This window comes from Ascidiella aspersa, chromosome 7 (genome assembly GCF_963924565.1).
Source record: "Ascidiella aspersa chromosome 7, kaAscAspe10.2, whole genome shotgun sequence".
In the NCBI taxonomy this organism is placed as follows: Eukaryota; Metazoa; Chordata; class Ascidiacea; order Phlebobranchia; family Ascidiidae; genus Ascidiella; species Ascidiella aspersa.
The window spans coordinates 31,146,036-31,153,647 of record NC_139453.1 but is presented as its reverse complement, the minus strand read 5'-3'; positions in this window follow the sequence as shown (position 1 = coordinate 31,153,647).

Below are 7,612 nucleotides of genomic sequence, written 5' to 3'. Positions count from 1 at the left end.
CCTATTCCTTAAGCAGGATAACAGGTAACTTTGACTTTTCGAGTTTAGTCTCGTCATCAAAACTACCAATGCGTGACGATGGTCACAAGAATAGCTCGAAGCCAGAAGTTGATCAAAAACACACGGTGCGAGGTTCCTGGAATATAAAGTTTTGTAATGATATTGTATAGCAAGTGTTACAAAGTTGTGGATTCTTAACATTTTGAGTAACACGAAGGTAGTTTTACATTGGAAAGAACAGCACTTCATAGCACAGGTGTCAATAAGACAAGCACACAATATATTCCATCAATGTTCAAGCTGGACAGCAACATCGTCTAGCAAAGCTAGTAGTTCAGGTCAGACATTATTCATAGATGTTAAAAGGTATCTTTATATATTACGCCGGCAAATCATCGTTAGTATATCTAAATAAACAACATATGTTCTCCTACCGGTACTATTTATTTAATTACCGACATTTTCGACTAGGATATTAATTAGGGAACGTAACAGCACCACGCCAAATAATGAAGACTTCCTGGATAGTCGAAATGTCGGTTAACAAATAAGGAGGAAAAGAACTTATTTTTAGTATATAATTTGCCTGGTAGCAAGAGATACTTATGACAGTTTAAGTATTACTGATCTGGAATTGAGGTTGGCATTTATCTTGCAAGATTCATTTCCAATATTACAAATCAGTTCGTCAACATTTAGGGAGTGAGAAGTATTCGGGGTTTACCTTTAGAGTTAATGAGATCGTTTATGTTGAATGATTGCTCATCGTCACTCAGATAACTTGAACTACAATCCGAGGTCTCCTTTAAACTGGCAAGTGATGAACGACCAACTTTGGCAGTTTGAATTTCAACTCCTTGTAGTAAAATAAACTAAATCTCACTTTAACTTAATCAACATATACAACTGACAAATGTTTAAAATAAGTGTGGCGTTTTTACTCGCTAAAATACTCTGTTAAAACAATATTCTAATCTTAGTTATTTGGCAGTAAGGTGTATTTTCTTTTCATACTGTATGCCTAACAATGTCCCTGTTATAAATTTGACAATTGCTCAACCATGCCTTCTAATCTTGGATGTCGCATTCAAAAGCTCTATTTTATTTTCACTATTCCTCAATGCATGTATTCTGTCTGTGCTTGGATTTAACCGTGCTTTTTGCGTCATTGTTTATACCCTTATTCTAAATATGTTGTTTTTGACACCATGTCTATATTTGTAGGCTACCTTCGCTTTTTGCATAACCCTGTGACCTTTTGAGTGCGACCTGGTCGTGGTTATTGCTGAGTAGAAGGATGACCCGTTTGACCTTGTCTGGTGACCTTCCGACCACGTTGAAATAATGCACCGCATGTTTCACCGAGGCCAGTGTGCCGGGGCATCCCCCAATGTGTTTAAGTTCTTTCACACGATCAACAACTTTCGCCAAAGGCCCACTCTTCAAGTCAACTATGATCTGAAACACACATTTAATAAAAAAACTAAAAAAACTATTTTGTAAAAAAACAATTATGAAAAGACTGTTTAAGGAAGAATAAAAGACAAAACTCACGGAAAATTTTTTGTTTTATTAATCAGGAAACAAATAATTTGTTTATCTTTCAAGGATTGCTGATGAGAATTTTTAACATGAAATTTTAAACTGAGCTTTTAGACAAAGTATTTTTTAAACCAGCTTTTGCCCCAAATTTTTAATTAAGGAGTAAAATTATATTTTACTGGCGTTTAGGTTATGGATTAAAAACGTTTAAGACATAAGTTTAATCTTAACTTACCTCAGGCTTAAAATCATCTATTTCGGTTCCGCAATTAAGAAGTGGGGCGTTTGACAAGACGCGCATGACTCCGACCTGTACATCGCCCACCTCAACAGGGCCTTGGTAGGAGGCAAGCACCTTCAACAACCAATCGATTTGTTGCCTGAAGTTTTGCTCGCTCGATGCAGCAGATATGTCAAGCACTACCATCAGGTCTTGCATACATGGAGGATCCTTACACACTAATGTATAACACAGCTGGTTGTACCATTGAAATGTCATATCGGTCATATGATGTCACGAAAATTTTCTTAATGGTTGCAGGTTTAGTTAGATTTATTAGCAATATCAAGGTCATATAGAAGTTGGTAGCATTTTGAAGGTTTCGAGTATCTCATTAAAGTTAAAAATTAAGTCTACTTCTATGTGAGATTTGATGTTCCTTTTAGCATCTACTTGATTTAGTGAAGGCCTACTTTGAAATTTCTTTATTAAAAAACATTCATTACTTAAATATTTATTTAAAGACTAATATAAGCTTCAACTATTTAATATTAATACATACTTTTTAATCACAAAAAACATTTATCAAGATACTTGCTGTTTTCTCACAATTAAACACTTGTTTTAATACATGTCGAAGGTAATAAAATTACCTTCACATTTTGGCTGAGGTAAATTCCATCGAGAGTTGTTACCGCAAACAATCGGGTTTTCCCCGACTAAAAAGTAGTTTGGGTGACAGGAATAAGTGCATTCTGAAGATGTCAATGTTTCTTCTGTGCAAGTGAATGTTCCACGCATCAATTCATCAAGTTGGGGACATTTTGCCCTGGAAGCATTATTATATACTTACAATTTAAAAATGTAAAAATATAAAGTTAAATAAAACATAGCATCTTTTAAAAGACCAATAAAATTATTTTTTAACTAACAGTCATACCATAGAAAATGGCTTTTTTCATTTACTAACTGGAAATGACTAGCAATCAAAACAGATAAATAATACTGGTAAGCACCTCACACAGTTAGGAAGATGATGTGTCCATTGTGAGTCAACACACTCAACGCTCCCCTCTCCCTTCAAAGTGAAGCCAGCTGAACAATACAACACACAAGTTGATCCAAGCTTATTGCTGTCCGTGCATTCAACGTTACCGTTTGCTAGATTGGGCAGCACATCACATGAGGTAGCTGAAAATTAAATAGTTTGAATAACTTTAGGACGAAATTTATATTTAAATGATGAATTCAAACATCAAAATTATATACTTTTTATTAAATAAAACAAATTAATTTAAGATAGAGTAACATACTTTTGCAAGTAGGTATTTTGTTTGACCAGGTCCCAGACACGCACATTGTTTCAGTTACACCTTCTTCTAAATAATATTCTTCATCACAAGTAAATGTACATACAGATGAAACTTTAACACTATCAGTGCATGTTACATCTCCATTTGTAAGTTCAATAGCTGGACATGGAGACACTGAAATGTATAAAAAATGATAAGAACAATAATATTCAAACAGAATTCGATTTAAAAGTAAAGAAAGGGATAAATCTAATTTGTTGATAATTAATATTACTGGCAGTGAAAATATATAGAATTAAATTTCAGGCAGAACTGAATTTTGCACTAAAATAGAGATAAAAATGTTAAAAAAATATGTAATAAAAATAGAGATAAAAATAAACTATTTTTCAATGATAACACTACTGGTTTTAGCATACTTACACAGACAAAGTGGTGCATCGTTTGACCATTGTAGGTTGCTTGCATCACAGAGTGTAGCTGGAGTGCCAGTTAAGGTGAACCCTTCATTGCAAGTAAACCTACACTCGGAGTTGGTTTGCATGGCATTTGTACAATTCATCTTTGCATTCAATGGAACAGAAAGGGCAGGGCACGATTTCTCTAAAATCACAAGTATATAAAGTTTAAGGCCAAATGAAGCAAAATGAAGATTTTAGCTGGGTTATTAAGTTATTTTTGACAGCCTGATTTAATAGTAATCTACAAGTTTATTTTGAGAATAAAATTACTCTATTTTATAATTTTAAAAAGTCTTAAAAATATATTTAAAAAAAAACTTAAATTAACCTTTGAATAGAAAAAATTAAAGAACAAGAAGTTTAGAAAGCAAAATAATGAAAATAGGTGCAATACATAAATCCATTTTTCACTGATTTAATAGCTTAAACAACAATAAAGGTTTAAAAACGTTCTTCACCTTACCTTTGCATATTGGTACACTATTGGTCCATTGCTTAGTTGCACTGCATTGTATTACTGGAAGGCCTTCTATTAAATAACCATTCTTGCAAGTAAACTTACAAACTGAACCGGTTTTCATTCCAAACGTGCACGACAAATCCCCATTATCAGGGGCACTTATATCACTACAGATGGATCCTGTAAATATAAGTTGTCATAAAACTGTATTCCCTTAGTCATAAAACTATTAGGTAGAAAAATATTGATAAAGTTTAGTTAAGTTTTTCACAATAAATTTTAACTTAAAGCTGAGGTTTAATATTACCTGTAAAAATAAGTTATATATTCAAATACTGTAAATAAATGTCATTTTAAAAGAAAATCAAATAACAATTGTAAAAACAATACATTTTAAAATTAATCTAGTAATTGTAGAACAAATCTTAAAATATTATCTAGTTTTAGCAATATTTTTAATGTGTAGGCTACATGTACCACATGGGTTATACTGAACTAACTGACTTCGCGAATACTTTTAGCTTACTGGAACATTGCGGTGGGTTTTCTTGATTGAGAACCCAATTATTATCGCTTGAACATTCAGCTGCCGTTGAACCAGACAAAAAGAAAAAATCCTCGCAACTAAACGAAACTATTGATTCTGTTTCATATCCATTGCTATACTCCATCAGTATTAATCCATCCACAGTTGTATTTACATTGGTAAACTCATCGCAATTTGCAGATATGACTGAAACAGTTTAGATTAGTACATAAAAGTAATGGTTAATAATTAAAAACTCACCATTTGTGAAAGCATTTATCCAACTGAAAGCTAGTAAAATCTTCAGCATTTTTGTTTTACTTGATTGTTTGACATTGTTTTTGTTTGAAACATTCACATTTTACCCTACAAAAGTGATATTATAGTCAGGGTGAGAACATAAAACCCAATAATTTATTTAAATGTTTTTACATTTGATTTGTGTTTTATTTCAAATGATATGCATAATAATCTAAAAATGCACAGACAAACATGATAATTCAACATATTGATGTTTTTCTTACCTGAATGCTTTGCTTTTTTGACAAAAGTATGTGCATTTAGAAGCTTTAATAAATATTTGAAGAAGAATTAAGAAAAAAATATAAAAATAAAACCTTCTGCGAAAATTTTGTTAAAATTTTAAACTTTGTTGACTGGACAACAATTATGGTATCCGGCTTTAAATATTGAATTTAAATGTCTATGGTTATATTTTAATTGTTAAGAGTTATTTTATGTCGTTGATCAAACTTACACGCAGTTGATTAAATGTTAAAGTTATGTAAATTCGTGTTCATAAACTAGTAAAAATAATGTATGATTTTTACTTGTAAATCTATTTATTTTTTAGTAAAACGAGTACTCTCGAAGCGAAAAGGTAATTAAACTATAAGATAAGCCAAGGATACTTCACTTCCAATACAATCAATCAATCAATCGTTTATTTCCGAAATTTTGGTTAAAGACATTATTTTTCAAATTTTCACGTTTTGCATTTAGTCATAACAGCTATCCGTCAAAATCTAAGATGATGTCATGAAGTTATGTTAAACGTGACGTCATAAAGAAGTAAGCTAAACTGCAAATTTATGTTAGTCCAACATATTATCATCCTCAATATTTTATTTATTATGCGACCAATCACGATTGATGTGATCACTGAAAGCTTTTTAGTTGCGCAATACACATAGGTCTTATACAAACAAGCAATAAAACACTGAAGGTTGGTGATAACTTGATCGCTCCTTTTCATCTCTTCTGTTTTAAGTTACGCAAGACGGTCGATTAAACTATCGCTTTTGAAATGGTTGGTGTTATTCCTATTTTGTCAATGATTTAACATTTACGTGAAACAAAAACGCAAACTAATGCTTACTTCTGTGCTTACTGGGTATATTTTTTATCAGGTTATAAATTTTAAATGTTTAACCATTTGTAACATTTTTACAATACGTTTATAACAACGGCAAACAAATATTTAACACGTCAAATATTCTATTCGAAGCGCTGTTAATTTTTTGAAGGTCAGCACATAAAGCCTAAAAAATCTTGCTGTTACAGGATCCGGAAACATGTTGACTTTGTAGGTTGATCGGTCATGGTTACCAACGAAGACCTTAAAAGGCAAATAATTACCTAATTTGAACTATTCGACTAATGAAGCAGTACAAGAAATAAAATGGTCGACTTGGCCTGCTTACTCCCTTCCTGAACATAACTACGCGGGCCAGTAAGATTGCTGTAAAATATTTTCAAAGAGGAGACCCAAACGTCGCTGTGTTGGTGCCTTGCGTTATAATGCCAGTGATGTTCGTTGGTCGGCCTAAATCCACTTAGAGGAAGATTGTATTATGACCTACATGTGTTAACCAAAATATTACTAAATTTAGTTTCACAAAAGATTTTTAATGTTTGGTCAAGTAAATAAAATAATGTAGGCCTACTGGTCCGTTCAAGTATATGACTAAAATACTTATTGGACTACATATTGCCTATATACAAGGATCTCTCATATATGAAATATACAAACACATGCGTGTCAACAACTGTGATCTATCCTTTCTGAAGCTGCTTTTTGACCGACGATTACGGCTGACGTATGATCCTTCCCAAATAACCGAGTCTGTCGATTATGATGCAAGCAAGGCAGGCTAAAAACAACTATATGAAGTTCGAACTATTGCCAGAGGCCGTAAGTTCGAACCCCACTGCAGGCTAGTTGTTTTTATAGCAGCCTTGCAGGATTGATCGACGGATTCGGTGAGTCTGCGATGGCTTTCGGTGTAATGATTACTCGTATATTCCGTTTATTACCTGAATTGGAAACCCATATCCCACCATTAGTCTGTAAATTATGTGAATTATGCAAATTGTCGAGTCTTCCTCTGTATGGTGTATACGTAATATTATTGCAACCGTGAGGGGTCATTACCGAATCATTCAGCCTTCCAGTTTTTAATTCCGACTGAACAATGGATTTTGCTGGAATTCAAACAGGACTCTTTGAACAATGCTCCACATATGGTCTACAAACAAAGGGGTTCTAGAAACACCTTTTTGGCAGCAATTTTAATTGATTTTTTCAACACCAGTTAAAACATATATACATATATATATATTAGGGCCTATATATATATGTAGGGTCTATACGACTCAACACTGTACACTAACTTCGAATTTTGGTTGGGATTGGCGTTTAACAAGCCCCTGCCTTTAAACTTATCTGTAACGTCTTTCTGTCTATCTTTCAGTTTTTGAACACGTGTAATATCGCCCTGATAAGTCCCAATGCGTCCTGTGGTTCCTTTAGGGCCAAGGAGGCCAACTGGGCCAGGCGTTCCTACAACGCTTGTGTTGGAACCAGGCGCCAGTAGTTCTTCTATAGTCATGAAAATGTTGCCGTCACATCTCAGATGGAATAGCAAGGCACAGCAGCAACGGAAACCAGAAGCACTTTCCCGATTTTACCGCTACTGTAATATACGGTGCAGCATGGTAAGACAACTGTTGGTTTAGTAGTCGGATAAAATAAGTGTGAACTTGAGTGGATACATAACATTTGACCACTTTTAAACAAACAAGAAAGCA